General features: G+C 43.6%; 1 non-coding gene across 1 annotated transcript; it reads right to left on the bottom strand.

Moving 5' to 3' along the window:
* Positions 1-2,696: 2,696 nt before the first annotated feature.
* On the bottom strand, positions 2,697-2,768 carry trnae-cuc. The gene has a single exon. It is a non-coding gene; the product is annotated as a tRNA-Glu (tRNA).
* Positions 2,769-15,506: the final 12,738 nt, after the last annotated feature.

Here is a 15,506-nt window from a genome sequence, read left to right as displayed (position 1 = left end):
CTGCAGCAAGCCTGGCTTGGGTATAAATGGTAAATGGAATGCACTTATCGCACTTTTATCAACACCACATGGTGCCCAAAGCGCTTTACAATGAACTCACCTTCACCCATTCACAGTGGCTGCAGCCATGCAAGCCGCTGCCAGGTCCACACTGGGAGCAAATTGGGGTTCAGTGTCTTGCTCAAGGACACTTCGACATGGTCACTTGGGTTGAGGATAGATCCCACAACCTTAGAGTTGACAGGCGAACACTCCCCTATAGAACCACATATAAAAACACTCCAACTATTGTAGCGTTAATCACAAATGCCTACTAATTAATATATAATAATTTTATGCGCCTTTGTCCTTAAAGGAGAGGCAGAGTATAAAATGGGGAATGATTTTAATCACAATAACAAAAAGCCTCCATTTAAACCTGGCTATTAGATGATATAGATGCTCAGTTTTTGTTCAGGCTTTGCATGAATTTGAATAAAATTAGAAGTGGAAAGGTTCACAAAAATACCTTCTTTTGGCTTTTTATTACTCTTAGAAAACAGCATGACATTTTCCATAACCTGCTGGTTTCGATCCATTACTCCACATAATGGAAACTGACTGCAGGTCACAGTTCCAGTGTGCTCAAAGATCATTGGGCTGACTCTTCGCTCTCTTGCACACATCCATGCCCAATGGAGACTCAGGTTAGTAGGTAGAATCATCAAAGGCCCCACCCATGTTCTCCACTCAGCATTTGAGCGGCTCCTATCTTGCCGGCGGCTACGCTGCCCTGCCTGCAGAACTCAGAGGAAGAAGACAACGTTTGTCCCCACAGCACTGCAGATACTGAACTCTAAGCCCCTTCCTGCCCCACCACTACTGCATATCCCTCAACTGACTTTATTGCACTTGGACTTTATTGATCAGTCCACACTGGTGTATTTGAAGATTTATTTTATATTCTTTATGTTCTATTGTCTGTATGTTTTTAATATCAGTCCTACTGATGCTACTGCTCATGCCATTTTAAATTGCCCCGACAGGACAAATAGTGTTTTTGGATTTGGAAAGAAAAAAACAAAAAAACGGTCGGTTCAGTTTTGCTCACGGTTTTGATTTGGTTCGTTGACTCTTAGAAAAATCAAATGTCTTAAACGAAAAGTGTATAGTCACTGCACTATTTTTTATTTCTATACTTATTGTATTGATTGATTTAAATTATTATTATTAAGTGATTTTCTATTCAGTGATGGCACGGTGGTGCACTGATTAGCATGTCCGCCTCACAGTTCAGAGGTTACAGGTTTGATTCCACCTCAGGCCCTCACTGTGTGGAGTTTGCATGTGCTCCCCGTGCCTGCGTGGGTTTTCCCCGGGAACTCCGGTTTCCTCCCACATCCCAAAAAACATGGTTGGTAGCCCAATTGAGCGCTCCAAATTGCCCATAGGTGTGAGTATGAGTGCGTATGGTTGTTTGTCTCTGTGTGCAGGCATAACAAAGTGTCTTCATTTGGTGTGTTTAACGAGAGAAACTTGGAAATCATGTAGGAATGCGGCCCCTGAGGACTGGAGTTTGAGACCCCTGATTTAGATGGTTAAAGGAAAAAACAACCTGTGTATCCATCTGTTGCCATTTATGCAAATTAGCTTTGTGTTCAACTATACAAGCCTAAATTTTACGCTCAGTATGTATAATTTTAGTTGTTTTTGTACTGTGATTTCCATGAGGTTTTCGTTATGTAAAATACATGCAAAATACGTGTTTCGGCTCCACAGGTTGAGCTTAAAATTACTCTACATGGTAAAAGCTCAAAATATTAATGAAGTCTTGAATGATGGACATAGAACAATGATTTCATAATTCCGATCTAATATAGAGTAATGATTACGTGTATGATTACTTTACAACTAATGGTAAATATGTGTAAATAGGTTCAGCTCATGCATGAAGTTTGTTAAATTCTTGTCATTTAAGGGACATGAACAGAGACAATTGGGATTTATGGTCACCTAAATCAGGTAAACGCTGTAGGAGTTATAACAGTTATATGGCTTCCTTTTTTTTATGATGGAGGTTGGTAGCTGCACGCTGGCATCAAATATCCATCCATCCATTCTCTGTGACTTATCTGGAGTCAGGTCAGGTGCAGGTATGTTGAAAGCCCAGACTTCCCTCTCACCAGCCACTTTGTCCATCTTGTCCTGGAGGACCTCAAGGCGTTCCCATGCCAGCTGGGAGATATACCCTCTAGTGCAGGGGTCACCAACTCCGGTCCTCAAGGGCGCCAATCCAGCCTGTTTTAGGTGCAGCCCTGCAACAACACACCTGATTCAAATGATCAGCTCATCAGCAAGCTCTATTAAGGCTGATAGCGATCCTGATTATTTGAATCAGGTGTGTTGCAGGGGGGATACATCTAAAACAGGCTGGATTGGCGCCCTTGAGGACCGGAGTTGGTGACCCCTGCTCTAGTGTGTCTTGGGTCGTTCTTAGGGCCTCCTGTCAGTGTTTTTGCAAAGTGGGAGGAAACCGGAGAAAAGCCATGCAGGCATGGGGAACGCATGCAAACTCCACACAGGGAGGGCCGGAGGTGGAATCGAACCCGCACCCTCTGAACTGTGAGGTGGACGTGCTAAGCTCATTTTGTATTTTCCCGGGCTTGAGACCGGCACAGGGAAGACACTGGCTTGTGCCCTCGTACTGCTGCATCTGGCTCTCTGACCGGGAATCGAACCCATGCCGCGGCGGTGAGAGCGCCGAATCCTAACCACTAGACCATCAGGGACCCGGTTGAATTAAAGTACCGTATTTTCCGGACTATAAGGCGCACTGGACTATAAGGCGCACCTTCAATGAATGGCCCATTTTAAAACTTTGTCCTTATATAAGGCGCACCGGACTATAAGGCGCACCATTAATGCATCATGTCAGACTTTTAATCCAAATCAAATCATTCTCCATTTTATCTTTTTTATTTCAACTTCAGACGCAACAAATTACTTTATAATCACAAAATAATGATCCATAGTCTTTTTGATTCATGATTCATAGTCTTCAGCGGGCCACTTATGATTGATTTCATGACACAATGCTTCGGGCCAGTTTAAATTTAGGAATTTGGTCCATATATAAGGCGCACCGGACTATAAGGCGCATTGTCGGCTTTTGAGAAAATGTTAGGTTTTTAGGTGCGCCTTATAGTCCGGAAAATACGGTAAATAAAAAAATTGCCATAAATAATTATTTCACTGACTGCATTTGAAAAGGTGAAAGTGTTTTTTTCCATTATGTAACAAAAGCTGAGTCAAATAACAAATTGTTTACCGCTTTCGCTGATTGTTAACCATTTTCACTTCATCGGGAGGCACAAGACTGAAAGGCAGTGCTGTAATGCAGCAAACATTGCTCAGCAGCAGAGCTAAAATTAGACGCAATACTGTCATTACCTTGTTGCTCAAGCAGAGAAGCTTAAATCTTTATGTTTGCAAACATTCTGAGGTGAATAACAACATATTTGCAACACAAGTATGTTTTTGTAATGAGGTTTAATAAGAAGCCCTGTCTGCTTTGTAGTGTTGGATGACGGAAAAAAATGCAGCAGGTAAGTGAGATAAAGACGGTAATGTTTTATCATTTCCCCTCTGAATACAATTTAATTAATAAAAACACACACAAAAGTATGTTCGACCTGATGAATATTCAAAAACTTTAATATGAGAAGTTGCTCACAATTAATCCTCCCATTAGAATTTGAACTTGAATGTCTTCTTATCACCCAAGTGACTGACGTGCAAAAAATTAATTAGATCCTTCAGTGTTGGAGATTTCAGGTGCTAACTTGATTAGTATTAGATTTTTACTAGAGTGAAGGTCAGATTCATAGTTCAGTTATCACAAGGGTGACTTGTTTTTGGTGGTTGTAATGTTGTCGTTGTTTATGATGATTGGAATTTGCTATGACCTGCAGTCACTTAGAAGCCATGTTCAATCTTGGTTGATTCCCCTTGTACGGCAATGGCTACATATTCAACCTCTTGACCCAGTATGTACCCTATTTGGTGATGCTTGTTTCAATTATGTTCTATAGGCCAACAGTCAACTACAGGGCAGTGGTGTGCTGGGACCATTTTTCAGTCCGTGTATTTCAAATATTACAAATTGACCCACAAAATGTAGCCAGCGCAGGACCAGACCCCATTGACCCATCTGGAGAGAACCGAGGGAGCCATCAATAGCTTGTCAGAGGACATCCGCACCCTCGTGCAAACCGGCCAACTGCAACAGCAGCAGCTACAACAGCAACAACAGCAGCTCCAGCAGAAAGAGATGGCCCAGACTTTCCGGAGCCTCAAGGCGCTAACTTCTTCGGCCACTCCCTCATTCAATAGGAACAGATGCCAGCTGCATTTGAGACCCGGTCCAGGGAGGGGATCCGTAGACCCATAGACGTTCCAGAGCCCAACATCGGCAATGCCGAACGCTTTGACGGTGACCCCAAACACGTGTGCATTCCTATCGAGTTGCCGGATCATATTTGACCTACAGCCGCAGACGTTTTCCACAGAGCGAGCCAAAGTAGCCTATGTGGTCACTCACCTGACTGGGCGAGCATGCCTCTGGGGCACGGCGGAGTACGATCGACAATCCTCCACCTGCGCATCGTTCAACGCCTTCGCCCATGGGATGCTCCGGTTGTTTGACTTGGGATCCGCCAGTTCGGATGTCTCTCAGGATCTGCTGGTCCTTCGCCGGGGGAATAGGTCAGTGGCGGAGTTCGGAATTGAATTCTGAACCGTAGTCGGGCACAGTGACTGAAATCCTGCCTCCTTGGTGAGTGCTTTCCTCCACGGGCTGGCGGACTAGATGAAGCATGAACTGATCTCCTACAACCACAGCTGGACTTTGGAGGACGCCATGGATCTGGCGGCGAAAGTCGACCGACGAATTCGGACCAGACGGCACGAGCGGGAGAGCAAGTCCCTTTCACCGATTCGCAGTCGACGCAGGCTCCCTGACCAGTTCATCAGTCGCCTTGTGCACCTGCTCTTCTGGTGTTCCAGCCTCCCTTTCCCCCTGTTGCTCTTTTCGTATTCCCTAAATAAACAGTCCTCGTTTGTGAGAGGCTTCCCGCGCTTGTCCGCTGTGACGCACATTACTCAGAGGCTCGCCCCGTGCTATCAATGTGTATTTAAATGCCGTTCTCCCGTCACTTATAAACCTACAAAGTAGCACATTCGCGAGAGATCGCTGTATTTAGTTTACCTAAAAGTACTCAGGTATTGCACAGCTCTAATACACTGCACTCCCACAAAAGTCCACCAACGCTCTCTAATGATGAAACGCAGACATTGACACTGGTGCGCCGTGAGAGATGTTCAGATGTGCCTTGTGAAACTGTCCAATATTAATTATGGAGGGCATTGTAAACAGGTTCGCCAAACCACTGTTCAGTTAGGGCAAGGCCTGGTCAGCCACGTGTTAATTGCACGTGAGTGGCTAATCAGAAAATCTTGAGATTTTCGTCGTGTCGGTCTGATTGTGCTGCATCGGCACATATTCAGTTTATGTGTGCTGCTGTGTGCTTTTGATAACAGTGACGCTCTCACGGCCATTGCGGACTGATGGAAATCACAGCATGTACTTCGATCGGAGAACCTGGATTGTGCATTTTTCACCAACATAAAGTACATAGCCAAGTCGTGACACCTTCACTTTGGTTACCACTCAGCTGTTTCCAGAACAGCAGGGCGTCTTTAAACGTGACTTTGTTCTTATTGTCACAAAATTTATAGAGCTAGTCTAAAACAGTAAACACAGTATTGTTGATTCTTGTGGATTTTAATCACAATCACTTTCAATAGTTTATTCCTTACACTGTCTAAAACTTTTTTTTTATAAAAAAAGAAATCAAATTTAAAAAATATGGAATTATTTATTTTTATTCAATTATTTGACTCTCTCTCCATACATATACATATATATGAATAGGACTTTATTTATATAGCACTTTCACAACATCTTTCATTGTAATACAACTAATTTTAATATAGAAGCTGGTGTAACACTTAACAGATTTTTGTTGGTGTGTGCCTCAAGATTTTTCCAATGAAAAGGTGACAGTGTGAGTGCTGTCAAACGTGCACTTTTTATCAAAGTGACCGGCTTCCCATTAAAGTGTTCGGCAAGCCGGGGTGAAGGGACTCGTCCGTCTCTGACCATCCGAGTTCAATTAATTCTAAAAGAATCAATATAAATCTTTATGACGCCAATCCCTCTCAAATCAAACGACGCGCGTGCCGAGTAACTCAATTCGAGGCAAGTCGTCAGAATAACCGCGCCATAATGATGGCTCCCTTCTGTTGTTTGATGCTTTTGTTATGTTACGGATATTTTTAGATGTCTTTGTTAAGACCTCAAGGATTCGTTAATTTACTAGAGCGCCCTCGCCCTAGCTGAACTCAAGATAACTACTTCGAACCAGATCTGACAATTCCTGATGTTAAGGATTAAAGCTGTCTTCACTTTGAAAAGAATTGAACGGATTTAAAGAATGACTATGATAGGGAAATAAAGACATTTTAAAGTTCTAATTACTGCATATAAAACCATGCTCAACATAGTTAATACGAAATAATCGATAACCGAATTAAGGATTAAGAAGAGATTTAATGAATAAGCAAGACATCATCATCGGTTTAAAGTCCGCTTTCCAGGCGCCGCTGGGTTGGACTGGATTCTCAATATGACTTTCTTCCACCAGGGACGGTCCATGGCCATCTCGTGGTTGAGAGTCCTATACTGAGAAAATTTTTGGAGCAAAACTTTTTACAGCCGGATGCCCTTCCTGACACCAACCCAAGGGGAAATTGATTTTCTGTAGGGGTTGACTCCCTTAGCCCATTCCTCTCCCGAGAAGCCCACTGGGCAGTGGTACTATTTAACCCATAGTTGGGGGCTGGTTCGTGGGCACCAGGGCGTGTCCACACACCGGTGGGCCTGCGTGCCGCACGTCTAGGGGCCAAACCTCCTCCGAGTCCCTTGTAGTTTAGCCTGGGTCCGTGTTGTACCCAGTTACCATGTGTCGCCGCGTGGAGGCACTACATAGGGCATAGGACACAGCTCAGTAGCCTAGTGGTAGAGTGTCCGCCCTGGGACTGGAAGGTTGTGGGTTCAAACCCCGGCCTCAAACACTGTCTTAATGTTCCATGCAAAATTGGCTGGCGATCAGTTCAATGTGCACGCCACCTCTTACCCAAGGTAATCTGGTATTGGCTCCAATGCACCTGTGACCTTGAGAGCAATACTATCACACGGGGCAGCCATGATGGTGTTCTTGTGTTCTAACATGTATGTCCTGCTAATTTGATTTGAACTATATAATCATATTGTGTTAAATATTGGCCATTTGGCATTCATTGCTGCTTGGTTACCTTGGAAGGGCGATTCTCCCATCTGTGGCCTCTTAAGGTTTCTCATTCTTCCACATAGAAGTTTTTAAGACTTTTTCCTTGCATTTTGGAACTAAAGATCAGGGGATGTTATTATAATTTGTCAACTGTAGGCATGTGAAGGCCTTTGAGACTTTGATGTGATCAAGACCTACATATATAAATACATTGGACTTGACTTGGACAGGTTATACACTGAATTTATACATTCAGTGAATGAGCTGCCCTTTGTCGGTTAGCAGATTATTGCAAAGCGTTGGATCCTGTGAATTCTTTTACACTACCATATAGAAATAGTGACAAATGAGATTTATGGTTGAAACTATGAATATATACAAATTTAAACATTATTGTGGCCATCAGTTCCATCTGTATTTTTGCTATTTGCATTCGGGATTGGTCAGCGTGTGAATATGTTGTCCATCCATTTTCTGAATAGCTTCTCCTCGCGAGAGTCGCGGGTGTGCTGGAGCCTATTCCAGCTGACTTCGGACAGTAGGCGGGGGACATCAATCGCAGGGCACACAGAAACGAACCAGTCGCACACACATCTACAGGCAATTTGGAGTGCTCAATCAGTCTACCATGCATGTCTTTGGAATGTGGGAGGAAATACCTGAGTACCTGGAGAAAACCCACAGGGAGAACATACAAATTCCACACAGGAGAGCCGGAGCCGTAATATAACCCCAACTTCTGCTTTATATATTGCACTTCCTCTAAATAAACTTCTTGCCCCTTCTCTCATTTTCCTACACTTTAAATTGATGTCATCATTATAGGTAAGACTTATGACAGTAGTCACTAGTTTGTACTTCTTTCCTGCTACTTTCGTCCCTTAATTTATATCTGGCTAGCTCTCACCAATCCCTATCGCATCCTCTCATGCTCCCAAAGGAAACTCATTATAACTGTGACTTACCGTATTTTCCGCACCACAGGGCGCTTCGGGTTAAAAGGTGCAGACTCAATTAAGGGGACTATTTATTTCTGTACTCAACCCACACACAGTGCACTGCTTTATAGGGTGCATGCATGCTAAAACATACGATATATAAAATATGTAACGGGATCAAGACAGTGAGTTTGGTTGTACTTCGTTCTATCAGTCTTCATCCAAAAATCTATCAAATTTCTGATCTTCTGTATCCCAGTTAAACAGCTGATATTACTTATAGGGCTCTCTCTATTGTACACCAATATTCCTTGGTAGGTTTACTAGGCTCGCCCCGCACCTTGGGCAACATAGCCTTTGCCATAGTTACTAACATCCTTTGGAACTTTCTTCCAATATACATTTGTGACTCAACTGACATCCTAATTCAAATCACACCTTACAACTCACCTTTTCAGAACTGCTTTTAAACAGTAAATATTGTCTTGTGATTTGCTCTTCTGTGTTTCTCGTGCCTCTTTAGTTTATTTTTATTTCAAAGCTTTGTAACTATAAAATGTATGTAATTTTTCTTTTGAAACTATAGTTTTTAGCAGTGTGATAATGATTTGAGCACTAAACAAATAAAATGTATTAAAACACGCACCGCACATGCACACGCACGCATAGTGTGCAAACAAAGAAGTAATTACCGTTTTTTTTCCATGTATAATGCGCAAAATTTAACTAATTTATTGTCCTAAAATCTGGGGTGCGCATTATACATGGGTACAATTTATTTTATTTTATTATTTTATTTTATTTTTATTTTTTTAAGAAAATCATGGTACAACGATGTTTGAAGAAAATCTTGTCACGGATGGTTCTTTACAACGTCACTTTCCTCTCTTCATTTTAACCTAACTGATCGCGGTGGTGCCTTTCCGGGCAGTCGGAGAAATCAACGCCAACAAAAAAAATACGTCCAGCCTAGTTAAGAAATCACCAGAAAGATCACCATGACAATTGCGAAGCGAAGCGAGCTGCATGAAACCCGGCAAAGAGCGAGCCGCGGGTTGGCCACCTGATGTTGCTCACAGTAGTCCTCAGTTTGCTCAGGGAGCTTGTGTGTATGCCCAGATACATGAAAAATTAGAGGGAACATTGGTTGAGAGTCTCACATATTTCTTCGCTATCGAGTTTGCTACTGCATGCGCAGTGATACTGACCAGCAGAATAACATCCGGTTGTTCCCAAAGATGATCTTTTTTCTGAAATAATTTTACGTTTACGGACTTACGTAACCCGGCCGGGTCATACCAAAGACTTTAAAAATGGGACCCATTGCCTCCCTGCTTGGCACTCAGCATTAAGGGTTGGAATTGGGGGGTTAGATCACCAAATGATTCCCGAGCGTGGCGCCGCTGCTGCTCACTGCTCCCCTCTCCCCCAGGGGATGGATCAAAATCACACGGGGATGGGTCAAATGCAGAGGACAAATTTCACCACACCCAGATGCGTGTGTGACGATCATTGGGACTTTAAAAATAAAAATAAAAAATAAAATAGTCAAAATTTGGGTGCGTATTATACATGGGTACAGGCTTTTTTCCAGCATTGACATGCCATTTTTAGGGTGCGTATTATACATGGGGGCGCATTATACATGGAAAAAAACGGTAGTAAAATTAACTTGTAAACTAAGTTTCTATTAAAATCAACTAATCAGTAAACACAACTACTTTACATTTTTAAATTACTTTATATAAAGCATGTTTGTTTCTGGACATGTCACAATTGTTCTTAAAGATCAATTCCAATTATTCCTGTGATCTGATCAACTGCATTGTTGTCCAGTGTCACCAACAGCTGGTTTTACGCAACACAGTGGTTGAAGTTTGACGCTGATGAGCAAAACCGACGGTGTACACTTTGTCAACACACAGTCACTGCACACACATTCAAACTATATTTGTGAAGGTGGCAAACTTTTGACTCGATTCAGTTGTCATAGCCAGCAGCATATTAGGCGTACTCCAAAAAGTAAATGGAATTCCTGCCTGCTCAATCATGTGTTACAGTCAGTCGATGCTTTCAGTGTGTGCGTGTGTGTGTGCGTGTGCGCGTGTGTGTGTGCGAACGCATATGTTAAAATGCAGTCTGTAGAGAGGATAAGCACTGATGCATGCAGAATCCAAATCAAACACATTTTTATTTCATGGGCGGTATCAGGAGTAAGTTATTTTTTCTTATTTGTACAACTTTTAAAGTCACTTCAATTTCTGTGTAAATGCACTGTACATATATACATACGTATGTATACATACTATGTATATGTATATAGTATATACAATGATCATTTGGAGACTTGACTTTGACACACTACAAACCTTTGTTGTGAAAGGTGTTACATATAGTATATTCCATCTGTTTATATTGTACACCACTATTCCTTGGTAGGGTCACTCGGCTCCACCCCCAAAGTCATTATGAAATGCACTGCATCAGCCACCCCCCCCCCCCCAAACAATGCCGCTATTAAGTCCAGAACAGTCACAGATTTTGTGGAGTGGAAGCAAAAGTTTGACCCAAATGCAGGGAAGCCGGGGTGTTAAAGAAGTCATTTATTCACAAAAAACAAAAAGGCAAATAATAATAATAATAATAATAGATTTTATTAATCACGGACTTTACATCCGAGTGCAAATCTCAAAGTGCACAAGACACGAAATTACCGTATTGTTCGGACTCAATGGCCTAGTGGTAGAGTGTCCGCCCTGAGACTGGAAGGTTGTGGGTTCAAACCCCGGCCGGGTCATACCAAAGACTATAAAAATGGGACCCATTGCCTCCCTGCTTGGCACTCAGCATTAAGGGTTGGAATTGGGGGGTTAGATCACCAACTGATTCCCGAGCGCGGTACCGCTGCTGCTCACTGCTCCCCTCTCCCCCAGGGGATGGATTAAAATCACATGGGGATGGGTTAAATGCAGAGGACAAATTTCACCACACCCAGGTGTGTGTGTGACGATCATTGGGACTTTAACTTTAACTTTTAACTATAAATCGCGTTTTTTCTTCATAGTTTGGGTGGGGGGGCGACTTCAAGATTCAAGAGTTTTTTATTCGCCATGTTTGAGCGTGCCAAACAAGGAATTTGACATCGGTAAAACACACCCTCTGTTCAACATTTAGGTGACTAACAACACTCAGGACATGTGAAAAATGGCAAAAACAGTGTAGACAATTTCAAAAAAGGTGTGAAGAGCTGGATGTTATTGCACAGTAATGACTCTGAGACTCTAAGAGTGGTGTGAGTTCATCAGAGCAACAGCCTGGGGGAAGAAGCTGTCTCTGTGTCTGCTGGTTTTGGCGTACCGAGCTCTATAACGCCGTCCGGAGGGGAGTAGTTCAAACAGACTGCAACCTGGGTGAGAAGGGTCTGTAGAGATGTTCGTTGCACGTTTCCTGGTCCTGGACAGGTACAAGTCTTGGATAGATGGGAGGTTGATTCCAATGATCTTTTCTGCAGTCCTGATTGTCCGTTGCAGTCTGTGCTTGTCTTGTTTGGAGGCTGATCCAAACCAGACAGTCATGGAGCTGCAGAGGACAGACTGGATGATGGCAGTGTAGAAGGTCTTCAGAAGCTCTCGCAGCAGGTTGAACTTCTTGAGCTGTCTCAGGAAGTACAGCCTCTGCTGGGCCTTCTTCCGGACAGAGTCTATGTGGCCGGTCCATTTCAGGTCCCGAGAGATTGTGGTTCCCAGGAACTTGAAGGTGTCTGTGGAGAGAATAGTATTACTGCGGATAGTGAGGAGCGACTTATATGTGAATTTTTTCACAAACTTTCAAAATAAAAAAAAATAAAAAAGTGAAACCGCGATAAACGAACCGCAATGTAGCAAGGGATTACTGTAATTTGAATTTCAAGTGACGTCAGCGGCGCGGCGGTTGTTTACATAAAGGACAAAGATTCGATCACGGGATGACGAAGATGACGAAGGGCCCCACGAACTACCGGCATCATTAGCGGCTTTGTTTGTAAGTGACACGGAGGACGAAGAGTTTGAAGGATTTAATGATTTGGAGTGACACAGAAGGTTTGAAGAACCATTATGGCTACTCTACGGAGCTCTCTTTCACCTCCGTAGATGGAAGTCGGGGGCCGGCGCTCGGCCGGGTGGCTGTCCGGGGATGGTGGATGGGGCTCGGACATGGCTTTTACGCACGCCGGGTCCTATTCTATGGAGCTCTCTTCCACCTCCGTGGCTGGAAGTGCCACCTCCGGGGATGGAAGTCCACGCCGCCACACGCCTGGAAGTCGACGTCGGTGCTTGGGGCCGTGTGGCGGTGAACTATTTATGTTATAGTTATTTGATATATTTTATTTCGTGTAACAACTTGTATATGTTTTTATCGTTACAGTTCAGTAGTTGTTGGCTCGTTGAACTCTTGTTTTGTTAAATAAAGAGCCGTTTACCAAACCTACGTTTTCCCTGGTACTTTGTTAACGCCACAATATAGTGATATACTAGATCTGTGGAATAACGATGAGGCTGACGTCAGGGCGCACGCGCGGCGTTGTTGACAAAGAACGAGGAATTTGATCGATGGATTTAATGATTTGGAGTGACACAGATGGTTTCATAATAGTATTGCTTATACAATAGTTATTTGATATATAATTTATATATCGTTATATGGGCCTCTGGAATATTTAGAAGTGCAAGCGCCGTCAGCAGCGCGCACCCGGACAGCATTGTTTACATAAAGGTCGATCGATGAATTTAATGATTTGGAGTGACACAGATGGTTTTGATAATATTATTGCTTGTATAATAGTTATTTGATATATAATTTATATATTGTTATATGGGCCTGTGGAATATTTTGAAGTGCAAGCGCCGTCAGCGGCGCGCACCCAGCCGGCATTGTTGACATAAAGGACGATCGATGGATTTAATGAATTGGAGTGACACAGATGGTTTTATAAATGTGTTATTTATGTAATAGTTCTTTGAATAACTCTGAATGTTACGTCAGGGCTGTTCTCAGCTCATCGTTTGTATTTATGTCACGTTAGCATACCTATTGTTTAGCCTGTTGTTGCTCGTTCATGTCTGTTCTTGGTGTTGGATTTTGTCCAATAAATTTCCCCCAAAATGCGACTTATACTCCGGAGCGACTTATATGTTTTTTTTCATGTTATTGTGCATTTTATGGCTAATGCGACCTATTTCCGGAGCGACTTTTAGTCCGAAAAAAACGGCATGTTAATTAGAAAATGGATGGATGGATGGATGGATGGATGGATGGATGGATGGATGGATGGATGGATGGATGGATGGAAAGATGGATGGATGAAATAATAGCCACCCCCCCAAAAAAATAAACCATCAAATTTAAGAAATTTAAGATTTTGATTTTTTTAAATTTAATTTAAAATTTAAGAAACTCAGGAACTCATTGCAACTGGAAATATTGAATAAAGGCAAACAAATCAGGCAACTTCAGTAAATACAAGCAAATTGAAAAGATAACGAAACACACACGGACAAGACCTGAGTGACTGCAAGTAGCTGATTAATAGACAAAAGGACTACTGTTGGAAAGAAAAACCTAACAAGTAGTAAACATACAAAATGGACACAGGGAAAAGATGAAAAAACTAATGCTCATCAAAACAGTCACAAAAACACATATCACAGCAAGGACTTCATACCTAAGATAAAATATATATTTTAACTGTTTCTATTTTGCAAATATGTAGTATATTTTATATTGTTAAGTCAAACTGAAGTTGAAAGCTGCCTGCACTCCCCACAGTTGTCATGGAACTGATGGAGCAGGGCGACCAAATGCAGCTTGGACCAGGGTTTATTGAGCAAACTCAAAAGGCAAGTGGAACGAAGCATCAAGGGAAACAGACGGGAACTAGCAAACTAATACCATGACAGACTGACCGACAGGGATGGCAAACAGAAACCGACTCGATAAAGGCAGGAACCAAAAAGACATCAGGACAACAATGATCCGACGGGGCGTGAGGGGCAGACAGGACTTATATACACGACAGATAACAAGAGGCAGGTGAGAATAATCAAACTAATCATGGGCACACAGGAGGGGAGGGGCGAGCACACAGACACAAACCATGACAACAGACACATAGTGGAACGGCTGGGGATGAGACCCCCCCCCACAAGGGACAGCTCCCGACGTTCCAAAAAAACTGAAACCCCCATGCGGCGCACGGGGGGGCGGGGGGAAGCGCACCACCCCCACGCGGCGCACGGGGAGGCGTGGGGGGGGGAGCGCACCAGTCCAAATGGCCTCAAATTCCTAACCGCGCTCGGCAGCAACTCTGGGGACATGAACCGCAATCGGCGGCATTCAGGGAGTCAGAACCGCAATCGGCAGCATTCGGGGGAGTCTACACCGCAATCGGCAGCATTCGGGGGAGTCTACACCGCAATCGGCGGCGTTCGGGGAAGTCTACACCGCAATCGGCGGCATTCGGGGGAGTCTACACCGCAATCGGCGGCGTTCAGGGAGTCTACACCGCAATCGGTGGCGTTCAGGGAGTCTACACCGCAATCGGCGGCGTTCAGGGAGTCTACACCGCAATCGGCGGCGTTTAGGGAGTCTACACCGTAATCGGCGGCGTTTAGGGAGTCTACACCGCAATCGGCGGCGTTCAGGGTTAGGGTTAGGGACGAGCACACAGACAGAAACCATGAGAACAGACACATAGAGGAACGGCTGGGGACCAGACGTGACAGCAGTGAACTCCACTTGCAGCTCAGGACCTTCCATTCAAACAAGGCACGTGGGCATTTATTCTTGGTCAGCACCTCTAACTCTGCCATAATCTATTAGTCCATCAGGCAAAATGGCTCTTTGAGTATTTAAGTTTGCTGAACCCTGCATTCGGATGAAATAGGTTATGGGGCCTTTGTTATCAGTTATAGTGGGGCAAAAAAGTATTTAGTCAGCCACCAATTGTGCAAGTTCTCCCACTTACAAGATGAGAGATGCCTGTAATTTTCATCATAAGTACACTTCAACTATGAGAGACAAAATAAATTTAAAAAATCTGGAAAATCACGGCTCGGTGGGGCACTGGGTAGCACGTCCGCCTCACAGTTAGGAGGGTGCGGGTTCGATTCCACCTCCGGCCCTCCCTGTGTGGAGTTTGCAT

This window comes from Syngnathus acus, chromosome 10, assembly GCF_901709675.1.
Source record: "Syngnathus acus chromosome 10, fSynAcu1.2, whole genome shotgun sequence".
Classification (NCBI taxonomy): Eukaryota; Metazoa; Chordata; class Actinopteri; order Syngnathiformes; family Syngnathidae; genus Syngnathus; species Syngnathus acus.
The sequence above is the reverse complement of the archived record's forward strand: the minus strand, read 5'-3'. Positions and strand labels throughout refer to the sequence as shown.